Source organism: Hemiscyllium ocellatum, chromosome 26 (assembly GCF_020745735.1).
Source record: "Hemiscyllium ocellatum isolate sHemOce1 chromosome 26, sHemOce1.pat.X.cur, whole genome shotgun sequence".
NCBI classification, from domain to species: Eukaryota; Metazoa; Chordata; class Chondrichthyes; order Orectolobiformes; family Hemiscylliidae; genus Hemiscyllium; species Hemiscyllium ocellatum.
The window spans coordinates 53,148,630-53,165,158 of record NC_083426.1 but is presented as its reverse complement, the minus strand read 5'-3'; positions in this window follow the sequence as shown (position 1 = coordinate 53,165,158).

Here is a 16,529-nt window from a genome sequence, read left to right as displayed (position 1 = left end):
GTGTTGGTATTGGCGTTGGCATTGGTGTTGGTGTTGGTGTTGGTATTGGTGTTGGTGTTGGTATTGGAATTGGTGTTGCTGTTGGTGCTTATGCTGGTGTTGGTGTTGATGCTGGTGTTGGTGTTGATGTTGGTGTTGGTATTGGAATTGGTGTTGCTGTTGGTGCTTATGCTGGTGTTGGTGTTGATGCTGGTGTTGGTATTGGTGTTGGTGTTGATGTTGGTAGTGCTGTTGGTGTTGGTATTGCTACTGGTGTTGATGCTGGTGTTGGTGTTGGTGATGATGATGATGGTGGTGTTGGTGTTGGTGTTGCTGTTGGTGTTGCTGTTGTTGGTATTGGTGTTGGTGTTGGTGTTGGTGTTGGTGTTGGTATTGGTTTTTGTGTTGATGCTGGTGTTGGTATTGTTGTTGGTATTGATGTTGGTGTTGGCGTTGGTATTGGTGTTGGTGTTGGTGTTGGTATTGGAATTGGTGTTGCTGTTGATGCTAGTATTGGTGTTGGTGTTGGTATTGGTGTTGGTGTTGGTGTTGATGTTGATGCTGGTGTTGATGTTAGTATTGATGTTCGTGTTGGTGTTGGTTTTGGAATTGTTGTTGGTTTTGATGTTGGTGTTGGCGTTGGTATTGGTGTTGGTGTTGGTATTGGTGTTGGTGTTGGTATTGGAATTGGTTTTGCTGTTGGTGCTTATGCTGGTGTTGGTGTTGATGCTGGTGTTGGTGCTGATGTTGGTGTTGGTGTTGGTGTTGATGCTGGTGTTGGTGTTGGTGTTGGTGTTGATGTTGGTAGTGCTGTTGGTGTTGGTATTACTATTGGTGTTGATGCTGATGTTGGTGTTGGTGATGATGATGATGCTGGTGTTGGTGTTGGTATTGATGTTGGTGTTGGTGTTGGTATTGGTGTTGGTGTTGGTATTGGAATTGGTGTTGGTGTTGGTGTTGATGCTGGTGTTGGAGTTGGTGTTGATGTTGGTGTTGGTGTTGGTATTGGTGTTGGTGTTAATGCTGGTGTTGGTGTTGATGTTGGTGTTGGTATTGCTGTTGGTGTTGGTGTTGGTATTGGTGTTGGTGTTGATATTGGTGTTGTTGTTGGTATTTATGTTGGTATTGGTTTTGGTAATGATGCTGGTGTTGGTAATGATGCTGGTGTTGGAGTTGGGGTTGGGGTTGGTGTTGATGCTGCTATTGGTGTTGGTGTTGGTATTGGTGTTGGTGTTGATGCTGGTGTTGGTGTTGGTGTTGATGTTGGTGTTGCTGTTGGTATTGGTGTTGGTGTTAGTGTTGGCATTGGTGCTGGTGTTGATGCTGGTGTTGGTGTTGGTGTTGACGCTAGTGTTGGTATTGGTGTTGGTGTTGATGCTGGTGTTGGTGTTGGTGTTGATGTTGGTGTTGGTGTTGGAATTGGTGTTGGTGTTGGTGTTGATGCTAGTATTGGTGTTGGTGTCGGTATTGGTGTTGGTGTTGATGTTGATGCTGGTGTTGATGTTAGTATTGATGTTCGTGTTGGTGTTGGTTTTGGAATTGGTGTTGGTATTGATGTTGGTGTTGGCGTTGGCATTGGTGTTGGTGTTGGTGATGGTATTGGTGTTGGTGTTGGTATTGGAATTGGTGTTGCTGTTGGTGCCTATGCTGGTGTTGGTGTTGATGCTGGTGTTGGTGTTGATGTTGGTGTTGGTGTTGATGCTGGTGTTGGTGTTGATGCTGGTGTTGGTGTTGGTGTTGATGCTGGTGTTGGTGTTGGTATTGATGTTGGTGTTGGTGTTGGTTTTGGAATTGGTGTTGGTATTGATGTTGGTGTTGGTGTTGGTATTGGTGTTGGTGTTGGTGTTGGTATTGGTGTTGGTTTTGGTATTGGAATTGGTGTTGCTGTTGGTGCTTATGCTGGTGTTGGTGTTGATGCTGGTGTTGGTATTGGTGTTGGTGTTGATGTTGGTAGTGCTGTTGGTGTTGGTATTGCTATTGGTGTTGATGCTGGTGTTGGTGTTGGTGATGATGATGATGCTGGTGTTGGTGTTGGTATTGATGTTGGTGTTGGTGTTGGTATTGGTGTTGGTGTTGGTATTGGTGTTGGTGTTGGTATTGGTTTTTGTGTTGATGCTGGTGTTGGTATTGTTGTTGGTATTAATGTTGTTGTTGGCGTTGGTATTGGTGTTGCTGTTGGTGTTGGTATTGGAATTGGTGTTGCTGTTGATGCTAGTATTGGTGTTGGTGTTGGTATTGGTGTTGGTGTTGGTGTTGATGTTGATGCTGGTGTTGATGTTGGTATTGATGTTCGTGTTGGTGTTGGTTTTGGGATTGGTGTTGGTTTTGATGTTGCTGTTGGCGTTGGTATTGGTGTTGGTGTTGGTGTTGGAATTGGTGTTGGTGTTGGTATTGGAATTGGTTTTGCTGTTGGTGCTTATGCTGGTGTTGGTGTTGATGCTGGTGTTGGTGCTGATGTTGGTGTTGGTGTTGGTGTTGATGCTGGTGTTGGTATTGGTGTTGGTGTTGATGTTGGTAGTGCTGTTGGTGTTGGTATTACTATTGGTGTTGATGCTGATGTTGGTGTTGGTGATGATGATGATGCTGGTGTTGGTGTTGGTATTGATGTTGGTGTTGGTATTGGTATTGGTATTGGTGTTGGTGTTGGTATTGGTTTTTGTGTTGATGCTGGTGTTGGTATTGTTGTTGGTATTGATGTTGGTGTTGGTATTGGTATTGGTGTTGGTGTTGGTATTGGTGTTGGTGTTGGTATTGGTTTTTGTGTTGATGCTGGTGTTGGTATTGTTGTTGGTATTGATGTTGTTGTTGGCGTTGGTATTGGTGTTGCTGTTGGTGTTGGTATTGGAATTGGTGTTGCTGTTGATGCTAGTATTGGTGTTGGTGTTGGTATTGGTGTTGGTGTTGGTGTTGATGTTGATGCTGGTGTTGATGTTGGTATTGATGTTCGTGTTGGTGTTGGTTTTGGGATTGGTGTTGGTTTTGATGTTGCTGTTGGCGTTGGTATTGGTGTTGGTGTTGGTGTTGGAATTGGTGTTGGTGTTGGTATTGGAATTGGTTTTGCTGTTGGTGCTTATGCTGGTGTTGGTGTTGATGCTGGTGTTGGTGCTGATGTTGGTTTTGGTGTTGGTGTTGATGCTGGTGTTGGTATTGGTGTTGGTGTTGATGTTGGTAGTGCTGTTGGTGTTGGTATTACTATTGGTGTTGATGCTGATGTTGGTGTTGGTGATGATGATGATGCTGGTGTTGGTGTTGGTATTGATGTTGGTGTTGGTATTGGTATTGGTGTTGGTGGTGGTATTGGTTTTTGTGTTGATGCTGGTGTTGGTATTGTTGTTGGTATTGATGTTGGCGTTGGCGTTGGTATTGGTGTTGGTGTTGGTATTGGTGTTGGTGTTAATGCTGGTGTTGGTATTGGTGTTGATGCTGGTGTTGGTGTTGCTGTTGGTATTGGTGTTGGTGTTGGTGTTGGTATTGGTGTTGGTGTTGGTGTTAATGCTGGTGTTGGTGTTGATGTTGGTGTTGGTATTGGCGTGGTGTTGATCCTGGTGTTGGTATTGGTGTTGGTGTTGATGCTGGTGTTGGTATTGCTGTTGGTGTTGATGTTGGTGTTGTTGTTGATGTTGGTGTTGGTGTTGGTGTTGGTATTTGTGTTTGTGTTGGTGTTGGTATTGCTGATGGTGTTGATGCTGGTGTTGGTGTTGGTGTTGGTATTGGTGAGGGTGTTGGTATTGGAATTGGTGTTGGTGTTGGTGTTGATGCTGGTGTTGGTGTTGATGTTGGTATTGGTGTTGGTGTTAATGCTGGTGTTGGTGTTGATGCTGGTGTTGGTTTTGCTGTTGGTGCTTATGCTGGTGTTTGTGTTGATGCTAGTGTTTTTGTTGGTGATGATATTGGTGTTGGTATAGGTGTTGGTGTTGGTATAGGTGTTGGTGTTGATGCTGGTGTGGGTGTTGGTGTTGATGTTGGTGAGGATGTTGGTATTGGTATTGGTGTTGGTGTTGATGTTGGTGTTGGTGTTGGTATTGCTGATGGTGTTGATGCTGGTGTTGGTATTGGAATTGGTGTTGGTGTTGGTGTTGATGCTGGTGTTGGTGTTGGTGTTGATGTTGGTGTTGGTGTTGGTATTGGTGTTGGTGTTAATGCTGGTGTTGGTGTTGATGTTGGTGTTGCTATTGCTGTTGGTGTTGGTGTTGGTCTTGGTGTTGGTGTTGATGTTGGTGTTGATGTTGGTGTTGGTGTTGGTATTGGTGTTGGTGTTGGTATTGGTGTTGGTGTTGATGCTGGTGTTGTTATTGGTGTTAGTATTGATGTTGGTGTTGGCGTTGGTATTGGTGTTGGTGATGGTGTTGGTATTGGTGTTGGTCTTAATGCTGGTGTTGGTATTGGTGGTGATGATGGTGTTGGTGTTGCTGTTGCTATTGGTGTTGGTGTTAGTGTTGGCATTGGTGCTGGTGTTGATGCTGGTGTTGGTGTTAGTGTTGACGCTAGTGTTGGTATTGGTGTTGGTGTTGATGCTGGTGTTGGTGTTGGTGTTGATGTTGGTGTTGGTATTGGAATTGGTGTTGATGCTAGTATTGGTGTTGGTGTTGGTATTGGTGTTGGTGTTGGTGTTGATGTTGATGCTGGTGTTGATGTTAGTATTGATGTTCGTGTTGGTGTTGGTTTTGGAATTGGTGTTGGTATTGGCGTTGGCATTGGTGTTGGTGTTGGTGTTGGTATTGGTGTTGGTGTTGGTATTGGAATTGGTGTTGCTGTTGGTGCTTATGCTGGTGTTGGTGTTGATGCTGGTGTTGGTGTTGATGTTGGTGTTGGTAATGGAATTGGTGTTGCTGTTGGTGCTTATGCTGGTGTTGGTGTTGATGCTGGTGTTGGTATTGGTGTTGGTGTTGATGTTGGTAGTGCTGTTGGTGTTGGTATTGCTACTGGTGTTGATGCTGGTGTTGGTGTTGGTGATGATGATGATGCTGGTGTTGGTGTTGGTATTGATGTTGGTGTTGGTGTTGGTATTGGTGTTGGTGTTGGTATTGGTGTTGGTGTTGGTATTGGTTTTTGTGTTGATGCTGGTGTTGGTATTGTTGTTGGTATTGATGTTGGTGTTGGCGTTGGTATTGGTGTTGGTGTTGGTGTTGGTATTGGAATTGGTGTTGCTGTTGATGCTAGTATTGGTGTTGGTGTTGGTATTGGTGTTGGTGTTGGTGTTGATGTTGATGCTGGTGTTGATGTTAGTATTGATGTTCGTGTTGGTGTTGGTTTTGGAATTGGTGTTGGTTTTGATGTTGGTGTTGGCGTTGGTATTGGTGTTGGTGTTGGTATTGGTGTTGGTGTTGGTATTGGAATTGGTTTTGCTGTTGGTGCTTATGCTGGTGTTGGTGTTGATGCTGGTGTTGGTGCTGATGTTGGTGTTGGTGTTGGTGTTGATGCTGGTGTTGGTATTGGTGTTGGTGTTGATGTTGGTAGTGCTGTTGGTGTTGGTATTACTATTGGTGTTGATGCTGATGTTGGTGTTGGTGATGATGATGATGCTGGTGTTGGTGTTGGTATTGATGTTGGTGTTGGTGTTGGTATTGGTGTTGGTGTTGGTATTGGTTTTTGTGTTGATGCTGGTGTTGGTATTGATGTTGGTATTGATGTTGGCGTTGGCGTTGGTATTGGTGTTGGTGTTGGTGTTAATGCTGGTGTTGGCATTGGTGTTGATGCTGGTGTTGGTGTTGCTGTTGGTATTGGTGTTGGTGTTGGTGTTGGTGTTGGTGTTAATGCTGGTGTTGGTGTTGATGTTGGTGTTGGTATTGGCGTGGTGTTGATGCTGGTGTTGGTATTGGTGTTGGTGTTGATGCTGGTGTTGGTATTGCTGTTGGTGTTGATGTTGGTGTTGTTGTTGATGTTGGTGTTGGTGTTGGTGTTGGTATTTGTGTTGGTGTTGGTGTTGGTATTGCTGATGGTGTTGATGCTGGTGTTGGTGTTGGTGTTGGTATTGGTGAGGGTGTTGGTATTGGAATTGGTGTTGGTGTTGGTGTTGATGCTGGTGTTGGTGTTGATGTTGGTATTGGTGTTGGTGTTTATGCTGGTGTTGGTGTTGATGCTGGTGTTGGTATTGCTGTTGGTGTTGATGCTGGTGTTTGTGTTGATGCTAGTGTTTTTGTTGGTGATGATATTGGTGTTGGTATAGGTGTTGGTGTTGGTATAGGTGTTGGTGTTGATGCTGGTGTGGGTGTTGGTGTTGATGTTGGTGAGGATGTTGGTATTGGTATTGGTGTTGGTGTTGATGTTGGTGTTGGTGTTGGTATTGATGCTGGTGTTGGTGTTGGTATTGGTGTTGGTGTTGGTGCTGGTGTTGGTATTGCTGTTGGTGTTGATGTTGGTATTGGTGTTGGTATTGGTGTTGGTGTTGGTGTTGGTATTGCTGATGGTGTTGATGCTGGTGTTGGCATTGGTATTGGTGAGGGTGTTGGTATTGGAATTGGTGTTGGTGTTGGTGTTGGTATTGCTGATGGTGTTGATGCTGGTGTTGGCGTTGGTATTGGTGAGGGTGTTGGTATTGGAATTGGTGTTGGTGTTGGTGTTGATGCTGGTGTTGGTGTTGTTGATGTTGGTGTTGGTGTTGGTATTGGTGTTGGTGTTAATGCTGGGGTTGGTGTTGATGTTGGTGTTGGTATTGCTGTTGGTGTTGGTGTTGGTCTTGGTGTTGGTGTTGATATTGGTGTTGTTGTTGGTGTTGGTATTGTTTTTGGTAATGATGCTGGTGTTGGTAATGATGCTGGTGTTGGCGTTGGGGTTGGGGTTGGTGTTGATGTTGCTGTTGGTGTTGGTGTTGGTATTGGTGTTGGTGTTGATGCTGGTGTTGTTATTGGTGTTAGTATTGATGTTGGTGTTGGCGTTGGTATTGGTGTTGGTGATGGTGTTGGTATTGGTGTTGGTCTTAATGCTGGTGTTGGTATTGGCGGTGATGCTGGTGTTGGTGTTGCTGTTGGTATTGGTGTTGGTGTTAGTGTTGGCATTGGTGCTGGTGTTGATGCTGGTGTTGGTGTTGGTGTTGATGCTAGTGTTGGTATTGGTGTTGGTGTTGATGCTGGTGTTGGTGTTGGTGTTGATGTTGGTGTTGGTATTGGAATTGGTGTTGGTGTTGATGCTAGTATTGGTGTTGGTGTTGGTATTGGTGTTGGTGTTGGTGTTGGTGTTGATGTTGATGCTGGTGTTGATGTTGGTATTGATGTTCGTGTTGGTGTTGGTTTTGGAATTGGTGTTGGTTTTGATGTTGGTGTTGGCGTTGGTATTGGTGTTGGTGTTAATGCTGGTGTCGTTGTTGATGTTGGTGTTGGTATTGCTGTTGGTGTTGGTCTTTGTGTTGGTGTTGATATTGGTGTTGTTGTTGGTGTTGGTGTTGGTATTGGTTTTGGTAATGATGCTGGTGTTGTTATTGGTGTTAGTATTGATGTTGGTGTTGGTGTTGGTGGTGGTGTTGGTATTGGTGTTGGTCTTAATGCTGGTGTTGGTATTGGTGGTGATGCTGGTGTTGGTGTTGCTGTTGGTATTGGTGTTGGTGTTAGTGTTGGCATTGGTGCTGGTGTTGGTGTTAGTGTTGACGCTAGTGTTGGTATTGGTGTTGGTGTTGATGCTGGTGTTGGTGTTGGTGTTGATGTTGGTGTTGGTGTTGGAATTGGTGTTGGTGTTGGTGTTGATGCTAGTATTGGTGTTGGTGTTGGTATTGGTGTTGGTGTTGATGTTGATGCTGGTGTTGATGTTGGTATTGATGTTCGTGTTGGTGTTGGTTTTGGAATTGGTGTTGGTATTGATGTTGGTGTTGGCGTTGGCATTGGTGTTGGTGTTGGTATTGGTGTTGGTGTTGGTATTGGAATTGGTGTTGCTGTTGGTGCTTATGCTGGTGTTGGTGTTGATGCTGGTGTTGGTGTTGATGTTGGTGTTGGTGTTGATGCTGGTGTTGGTGTTGGTGTTGGTGTTGATGCTGGTGTTGATGTTGGTATTGAGGTTCGTGTTGGTGTTGGTTTTGGAATTGGTGTTGGTATTGATGTTGGTGTTGGTATTGATGTTGGTGTTGGTATTGGTGTTGGTGTTGGTGTTGGTATTGGTGTTGGTGTTGGTGTTGGTATTGGTGTTGGTTTTGGTAATGGAATTGGTGTTGCTGTTGGTGCTTATGCTGGTGTTGGTGTTGATGCTGGTGTTGGTATTGGTGTTGGTGTTGATGTTGGTAGTGCTGTTGGTGTTGGTATTGCTATTGGTGTTGATGCTGGTGTTGGTGTTGGTGATGATGATGATGCTGGTGTTGGTGTTGGTATTGATGTTGGTGTTGGTGTTGGTATTGGTGTTGGTGTTGGTATTGGTGTTGGTGTTGGTATTGGTTTTTGTGTTGATGCTGGTGTTGGTATTGTTGTTGGTATTGATGTTGTTGTTGGCGTTGGTATTGGTGTTGCTGTTGGTGTTGGTATTGGAATTGGTGTTGCTGTTGATGCTAGTATTGGTGTTGGTGTTGGTATTGGTGTTGGTGTTGGTGTTGATGTTGATGCTGGTGTTGATGTTGGTATTGATGTTCGTGTTGGTGTTGGTTTTGGGATTGGTGTTGGTTTTGATGTTGCTGTTGGCGTTGGTATTGGTGTTGGTGTTGGTGTTGGTATTGGTGTTGGTGTTGGTATTGGAATTGGTTTTGCTGTTGGTGCTTATGCTGGTGTTGGTGTTGATGCTGGTGTTGGTGCTGATGTTGGTGTTGGTGTTGGTGTTGATGCTGGTGTTGGTATTGGTGTTGGTGTTGGTGTTGGTAGTGCTGTTGGTGTTGGTATTACTATTGGTGTTGATGCTGATGTTGGTGTTGGTGATGATGATGATGCTGGTGTTGGTGTTGGTATTGATGTTGGTGTTGGTATTGGTATTGGTGTTGGTGTTGGTATTGGTTTTTGTGTTGATGCTGGTGTTGGTATTGTTGTTGGTATTGATGTTGGTGTTGGCGTTGGTATTGGTGTTGGTGTTGGTATTGGTGTTGGTGTTAATGCTGGTGTTGGTATTGGTGTTGATGCTGGTGTTGGTGTTGCTGTTGGTATTGGTGTTGGTGTTGGTGTTGGTATTGGTGTTGGTGTTGGTGTTAATGCTGGTGTTGGTGTTGATGTTGGTGTTGGTATTGGCGTGGTGTTGATCCTGGTGTTGGTATTGGTGTTGGTGTTGATGCTGGTGTTGGTATTGCTGTTGGTGTTGATGTTGGTGTTGTTGTTGATGTTGGTGTTGGTGTTGGTGTTGGTATTTGTGTTTGTGTTGGTGTTGGTATTGCTGATGGTGTTGATGCTGGTGTTGGTGTTGGTGTTGGTATTGGTGAGGGTGTTGGTATTGGAATTGGTGTTGGTGTTGGTGTTGATGCTGGTGTTGGTGTTGATGTTGGTATTGGTGTTGGTGTTAATGCTGGTGTTGGTGTTGATGCTGGTGTTGGTATTGCTGTTGGTGTTGATGCTGGTGTTTGTGTTGATGCTAGTGTTTTTGTTGGTGATGATATTGGTGTTGGTATAGGTGTTGGTGTTGATGCTGGTGTGGGTGTTGGTGTTGATGTTGGTGAGGATGTTGGTATTGGTATTGGTGTTGGTGTTGATGTTGGTGTTGGTGTTGGTATTGCTGATGGTGTTGATGCTGGTGTTGGTATTGGAATTGGTGTTGGTGTTGGTGTTGATGCTGGTGTTGGTGTTGGTGTTGATGTTGGTGTTGGTGTTGGTATTGGTGTTGGTGTTAATGCTGGTGTTGGTGTTGATGTTGGTGTTGCTATTGCTGTTGGTGTTGGTGTTGGTCTTGGTGTTGGTGTTGATATTGGTGTTGATGTTGGTGTTGGTGTTGGTATTGGTGTTGGTGTTGGTATTGGTGTTGGTGTTGATGCTGGTGTTAGTATTGCTGTTGGTGTTGGTGTTGGTCTTGGTGTTGGTGTTGATATTGGTGTTGATGTTGGTGTTGGTGTTGCTATTGGTGTTGATGTTGGTATTGGTGTTGGTGTTGATGCTGGTGTTGTTATTGGTGTTAGTATTGATGTTGGTGTTGGCGTTGGTATTGGTGTTGGTGATGGTGTTGGTATTGGTGTTGGTCTTAATGCTGGTGTTGGTATTGGTGGTGATGATGGTGTTGGTGTTGCTGTTGCTATTGGTGTTGGTGTTAGTGTTGGCATTGGTGCTGGTGTTGATGCTGGTGTTGGTGTTAGTGTTGACGCTAGTGTTGGTATTGGTGTTGGTGTTGATGCTGGTGTTGGTGTTGGTGTTGATGTTGGCGTTGGTATTGGAATTGGTGTTGATGCTAGTATTGGTGTTGGTGTTGGTATTGGTGTTGGTGTTGGTGTTGATGTTGATGCTGGTGTTGATGTTAGTATTGATGTTCGTGTTGGTGTTGGTTTTGGAATTGGTGTTGGTATTGGTGTTGGTATTGGTGTTGGTGTTGGTGTTGGTATTGGTGTTGGTGTTGGTATTGGAATTGGTGTTGCTGTTGGTGCTTATGCTGGTGTTGGTGTTGATGCTGGTGTTGGTGTTGATGTTGGTGTTGGTGTTGGTGTTGATGCTGGTGTTGATGTTGGTATTGATGTTCGTGTTGGTGTTGGTTTTGGTATTGGTGTTGGTATTGATGTTGGTGTTGGTGTTGGTATTGGTGTTGGTGTTGGTAATGGAATTGGTGTTGCTGTTGGTGTTGGTGTTGATGCTGGTGTTGGTATTGGTGTTGGTGTTGATGTTGGTAGTGCTGTTGGTGTTGGTATTGCTATTGGTGTTGATGCTGGTGTTGGTGTTGGTGATGATGATGATGCTGGTGTTGGTGTTGGTATTGATGTTGGTGTTGGTGTTGGTATTGGTGTTGGTGTTGGTATTGGTGTTGGTGTTGGTATTGGTTTTTGTGTTGATGCTGGTGTTGGTATTGTTGTTGGTATTGATGTTGGTGTTGGCGTTGGTATTGGTGTTGGTGTTGGTGTTGGTATTGGAATTGGTGTTGCTGTTGATGCTAGTATTGGTGTTGGTGTTGGTATTGGTGTTGGTGTTGGTGTTGATGTTGATGCTGGTGTTGATGTTGGTATTGATGTTCGTGTTGGTGTTGGTTTTGGAATTGGTGTTGGTTTTGATGTTGGTGTTGGCGTTGGTATTGGTGTTGGTGTTGGTGTTGGTATTGGTGTTGGTGTTGGTATTGGAATTGGTTTTGCTGTTGGTGCTTATGCTGGTGTTGGTGTTGATGCTGGTGTTGGTGCTGATGTTGGTGTTGGTGTTGGTGTTGATGCTGGTGTTGGTATTGGTGTTGGTGTTGATGTTGGTAGTGCTGTTGGTGTTGGTATTACTATTGGTGTTGATGCTGATGTTGGTGTTGGTGTTGGTGTTGATGTTGGTGTTGGTGTTGGTGTTGGTATTGGTGTTGGTGTTGGTATTGGTTTTTGTGTTGATGCTGGTGTTGGGATTGATGTTGGTATTGATGTTGGCGTTGGCGTTGGTATTGGTGTTGGTGTTGGTGTTAATGCTGGTGTTGGCATTGGTGTTGATGCTGGTGTTGGTGTTGCTGTTGGTATTGGTGTTGGTGTTGGTGTTGGTGTTGGTGTTAATGCTGGTGTTGGTGTTGATGTTGGTGTTGGTATTGGCGTGGTGTTGATGCTGGTGTTGGTATTGGTGTTGGTGTTGATGCTGGTGTTGGTATTGCTGTTGGTGTTGATGTTGGTGTTGTTGTTGATGTTGGTGTTGGTGTTGGTGTTGGTATTTGTGTTGGTGTTGGTGTTGGTATTGCTGATGGTGTTGATGCTGGTGTTGGTGTTGGTGTTGGTATTGGTGAGGGTGTTGGTATTGGAATTGGTGTTGGTGTTGGTGTTGATGCTGGTGTTGGTGTTGATGTTGGTATTGGTGTTGGTGTTAATGCTGGTGTTGGTGTTGATGCTGGTGTTGGTATTGCTGTTGGTGTTGATGCTGGTGTTTGTGTTGATGCTAGTGTTTTTGTTGGTGATGATATTGGTGTTGGTATAGGTGTTGGTGTTGGTATAGGTGTTGGTGTTGATGCTGGTGTGGGTGTTGGTGTTGATGTTGGTGAGGATGTTGGTATTGGTATTGGTGTTGGTGTTGATGTTGGTGTTGGTGTTGGTATTGATGCTGGTGTTGGTGTTGGTATTGGTGTTGGTGTTGGTGCTGGTGTTGGTATTGCTGTTGGTGTTGATGTTGGTATTGGTGTTGGTATTGGTGTTGGTGTTGGTATTGCTGATGGTGTTGATGCTGGTGTTGGCATTGGTATTGGTGAGGGTGTTGGTATTGGAATTGGTGTTGGTGTTGGTGTTGGTATTGCTGATGGTGTTGATGCTGGTGTTGGCGTTGGTATTGGTGAGGGTGTTGGTATTGGAATTGGTGTTGGTGTTGGTGTTGATGCTGGTGTTGGTGTTGTTGATGTTGGTGTTGGTGTTGGTATTGGTGTTGGTGTTAATGCTGGGGTTGGTGTTGATGTTGGTGTTGGTATTGCTGTTGGTGTTGGTGTTGGTCTTGGTGTTGGTGTTGATATTGGTGTTGTTGTTGGTGTTGGTATTGATTTTGGTAATGATGCTGGTGTTGGTAATGATGCTGGTGTTGGCGTTGGGGTTGGGGTTGGTGTTGATGTTGCTGTTGGTGTTGGTGTTGGTATTGGTGTTGGTGTTGATGCTGGTGTTGTTATTGGTGTTAGTATTGATGTTGGTGTTGGCGTTGGTATTGGTGTTGGTGATGGTGTTGGTATTGGTGTTGGTCTTAATGCTGGTGTTGGTATTGGTGGTGATGCTGGTGTTGGTGTTGCTGTTGGTATTGGTGTTGGTGTTAGTGTTGGCATTGGTGCTGGTGTTGATGCTGGTGTTGGTGTTGGTGTTGATGCTAGTGTTGGTATTGGTGTTGGTGTTGATGCTGGTGTTGATGTTGGTGTTGATGTTGGTGTTGGTATTGGAATTGGTGTTGGTGTTGATGCTAGTATTGGTGTTGGTGTTGGTATTGGTGTTGGTGTTGGTGTTGGTGTTGATGTTGATGCTGGTGTTGATGTTGGTATTGATGTTCGTGTTGGTGTTGGTTTTGGAATTGGTGTTGGTTTTGATGTTGGTGTTGGCGTTGGTATTGGTGTTGGTGTTGGTGTTGGTATTGGTGTTGGTGTTGGTATTGGAATTGGTTTTGCTGTTGGAGCTTATGCTGGTGTTGGTGTTGATGCTGGTGTTGGTGCTGATGTTGGTGTTGGTGTTGGTGTTGATGCTGGTGTTGGTATTGGTGTTGGTGTTGATGTTGGTAGTGCTGTTGGTGTTGGTATTACTATTGGTGTTGATGCTGATGTTGGTGTTGGTGATGATGATGATGCTGGTGTTGGTGTTGGTATTGATGTTGGTGTTGGTGTTGGTATTGGTGTTGGTGTTGGTATTGGTTTTTGCGTTGGTGTTGGTATTGGAATTGGTGTTGCTGTTGGTGCTTATGCTGGTGTTGATGTTGATGCTGGTGTTGGTGTTGGTGTTGGTATTGGTGTTCGTGTTGATGCTGGTGTTGGTGTTGGTGTTAATGCTGGTGTTGGAGTTGTGTTGGTGTTGGTATTGGTGTTGGTGTAGCTGTTGGTGTTGGTGTTGGTATTGGTGTTCGTGTTGATGCTGGTGTTGATGTTGGTGTTGGTGTTGATGCTGGTGTTGGTGTTGTGTTGGTGTTGGTATTGGTGTTGGTGTTGATGCTGGTGTTGGTGTTGGTGTTGATGTTGGTGTTGGTGTTGATGTTGGTGTTGGTGTTGATGCTGGTATTGTTGTTGGTGTTGGTATTGGAATTGGTGTTGCTGTTGGTGCTTATGCTGGTGTTGGTGTTGATGCTGGTGTTGGTGTTGGTGTTGGTATTGGTGTTGATGTTGGTATTGGTGTTGGTGTTGATGCTGGTGTTGGTGTTGGCGTTGGTGTTGGTGTAGGTGTTGGTGTTGGTGTTGATGCTGGTGTTGGTGTTGGTGTTGATGTTGGGGAGCATGTTGGTATTGGTATTGGTGTTGGTGTTGATGTTGGTGTTGGTGTTGGTATTGATGCTGGTGTTGGTGTTGGTATTGGTGTTGGTGTTGGTGCTGGTGTTGGTATTGCTGTTGGTGTTGGTGTTGGTGTTGATGTTGGTGTTGGTGTTGTTGCTGGTATTGTTGTTGGTGTTGGTGTTGGTATTGCTGTTGGTGTTGGTGTTGGTGTTGGTATTGGTGTTGGTGTTGGTATTGCTGATGGTATTGATGCTGTTGTTGGTATTGGGATTGGTGTTGGTGTTGATGCTGGTGTTGGTGTTGGTGTTGATGTTGGTGTTGGTATTGGTATTGGTGTAGGTGTTAATGCTGGTGTTGGTGTTGATGTTGGTGTTGGTATTGCTGTTGGTGTTGGTCTTTGTGTTGGTGTTGATATTGGTGTTGTTGTTGGTGTTGGTGTTGGTATTGGTTTTGGTAATGATGCTGGTGTTGTTAATGATGCTGGTGTTGGCGTTGGGGTTGGGGTTGGTGTTGATGTTGCTATTGGTGTTGGTGTTGGTATTGGTGTTGGTGTTGATGCTGGTGTTGTTATTGGTGTTAGTATTGATGTTGGTGTTGGCGTTGGTATTGGTGTTGGTGATGGTGTTGGTCTTAATGCTGGTGTTGGTATTGGTGGTGATGCTGGTGTTGGTGTTGCTGTTGGTATTGGTGTTGGTGTTAGTGTTGGCATTGGTGCTGGTGTTGATGCTGGTGTTGGTGTTAGTGTTGACGCTAGTGTTGGTATTGGTGTTGGTGTTGGTGCTGGTGTTGGTGTTGGTGTTGATGTTGGTGTTGGCATTGGAATTGGTGTTGGTGTTGGTGTTGATGCTAGTATTGGTGTTGGTGTTGGTATTGGTGTTGGTGTTGGTGTTGATGTTGATGCTGGTGTTGATGTTGGTATTGATGTTCGTGTTGGTGTTGGTTTTGGAATTGGTGTTGGTATTGATGTTGGTGTTGGCGTTGGTATTGGGGTTGGTGTTGGTGTTGGTATTGGTGTTGGTGTTGGTATTGGAATTGGTGTTGCTGTTGGTGCTTATGCTGGTGTTGGTGTTGATGCTAGTGTTGGTGTTGATATTGGTGTTGGTGTTGATGCTGGTGTTGGTGTTGGTGTTGGTGTTGGTGTTGATGCTGGTGTTGATATTGGTATTGATGTTCGTGTTGGTGTTGGTTTTGGAATTGGTGTTGGTATTGATGTTGGTGTTGGCGTTGGTATTGGTGTTGGTGTTGGTATTGGTGTTGGTATTGGTAATGGAATTGGTGTTGCTGTTGGTGCTTATGCTGGTGTTGGTGTTGATGCTGGTGTTGGTGTTGATGTTGGTGTTGGTGTTGATGCTGGTGTTGGTATTGGTGTTGGTGTTGATGTTGGTAGTGCTGTTGGTGTTGGTATTGCTATTGGTGTTGATGCTGGTGTTGGTGTTGGTGATGATGATGATGCTGGTGTTGGTGTTGGTATTGATGTTGGTGTTGGTGTTGGTATTGGTGTTGGTGTTGGTATTGGTGTTGGTGTTGGTGTTGGTATTGGTTTTTGTGTTGATGCTGGTGTTGGTATTGTTGTTGGTATTGATGTTGGTGTTGGCGTTGGTATTGGTGTTTGTGTTGGCGTTGGTATTGGAATTGGTGTTGCTGTTGGTGCTTATGCTGGTGTTGATGTTGATGCTGGTGTTGGTGTTGGTGTTGGTATTGGTGTTCGTGTTGATGCTGGTGTAGCTGTTGGTGTTGGTGTTGATGCTGGTGTTGGTGTTGTGTTGGTGTTGCTATTGGTGTTGGTGTTGATGCTGGTGTTGGTATTGGAATTGGTGTTGGTGTTGGTGTTGATGTTGGTGTTGGTGTTGATGCTGGTATTGTTGTTGGTGTTGGTATTGGAATTGGTGTTGCCGTTGGTTCTTATGCTGGTGTTGGTGTTGATGCTGGTGTTGTTGTTGGTGTTGGTATTGGTGTTGGTGTTGATGCTGGTGTTGGTGTTGGTATTGGTGTTGGTGTTGGTGTTAGTGTTGATGCTGGTGTTGGTGTTGGTGTTAGTGTTGGTGTTGGTATTGGTGTTGGTGTTGATGCTGGTGTTGGTGTTTGTGTTGGTGTTGGTAACAATGCTGGTGTTGGGGTTGGGGTTGGTGTTGATGATGGTGTTGGTGTTGGTGTTGGTATTGGTGTGGGTGTTGATGCTGGTGTTGATGCTGGAGTTGGGGTTGGTGTTGATGTTGGTATTGGTGTTGGTGTTGGTCTTGGTGTTGGTGTTGATGCTGCTGTTGGTGTTGGTGTAGATGTTGGTGTTGGTGTTGATGCTGGTATTGGTGTTGGTGTTGGTGTTGATGTTGATGCTGGAGTTGGTGTTGGTGTAGATGTTGGTGTTGTTGTTGATGCTGGTATTGGTGTTGGTGTTGGTGTTGATGTTGATGCTGGAGTTGGGGTTGGTGTTGATGCTGGTGTTGGTGTTGGTGTTGGTATTGGTGTTGGTGTTGGTGTTGATGTTGATGCTGGATTTGGTATTGGTGTTGGTGTAGATGTTGGTGTTGGTGTTGTTGCTGGTATTGGTGTTGGTGTTGGTATTGGTGTTGGTGTTGGTGTTGATGTTGATGCTGGTGTAGATGTTGGTGTTGGAGTTGATGCTGGTA